Raw genomic sequence first — 934 nt, forward strand, 5'->3', positions numbered from 1 at the left:
TATATATATATATATATATATATATATATATATATATATATATATATATATATATATTAACATTCCCAAAACCCATTAAACCGATGACTCAAATAGATTCATTATATATGTTGCTGGACATAATTATCCTCCCACTATCATATTAATATTATATAAAAATTAATATTAGTATTTAATAGCGCTAAGACATCCGTGCAGCACTCCTTATTTGCCTCCTCAATTCTTACTGTTCATTTATCTCATTTCTCCGAAAAAAACGCACGCAGGATACGTTGGCCAGCCACTCGACGGTCGCCGTCACACGCGTGGAAATCGAGGCAATTTCCTTCTCCCCTGTTCGCCAAGTGTCCCCCGACTGTAAAGTTCGATTTTTCAACTCGGTGGCTCAAACGTGATCAGCTTTCGTAGCATGATTCGATTAAGTTTCGCAGTCTCTCACGCGTCACCACCTCTACGCGCGCGTACGTTCTATTTCTCTCCTTCTCTCCTCCTCCCTGAATGGCTCTTGGAAAATTTCTCAACGAAACGCCACGAGTTTATCGATCGAAGACGAATTTTGACGATGAACGGAAATACACTTTCAGTCCTGGAATCAATTGCATCTTCATTGAGCGATACTTCGTGCTCAAATTCGTGCAAGAACTTGCGATAGGACGATAAAGATGAAACGTTAAGGCTCTTGGTTTCTAAGCCACAGCCACCTTGAATTCTGACGTCAGAAGCGAGGAGGCTTACGATTATTTATCGATCGTTGAGGCAAGAGAGATCGTCAAGGTATTTTTCGGAGTATTTTAGAGGTGTGTGCTTAATCGATTGTGTCATTTTCTGGGCATATCTTTTTATCTCGACCTTGCATAAATTTCGAGCATGCATTTTCTCACTTCTGACGTCATCAATCAAGAGTTCCGCGGCGGGGGGGGGGGGGGGTTTAAAA

The sequence above is a fragment of the Odontomachus brunneus genome, unplaced genomic scaffold (assembly GCF_010583005.1).
Source record: "Odontomachus brunneus isolate Ranch 3 - 2012 unplaced genomic scaffold, Obru_v1 Obru_scaffold_049, whole genome shotgun sequence".
NCBI classification, from domain to species: domain Eukaryota; kingdom Metazoa; phylum Arthropoda; class Insecta; order Hymenoptera; family Formicidae; genus Odontomachus; species Odontomachus brunneus.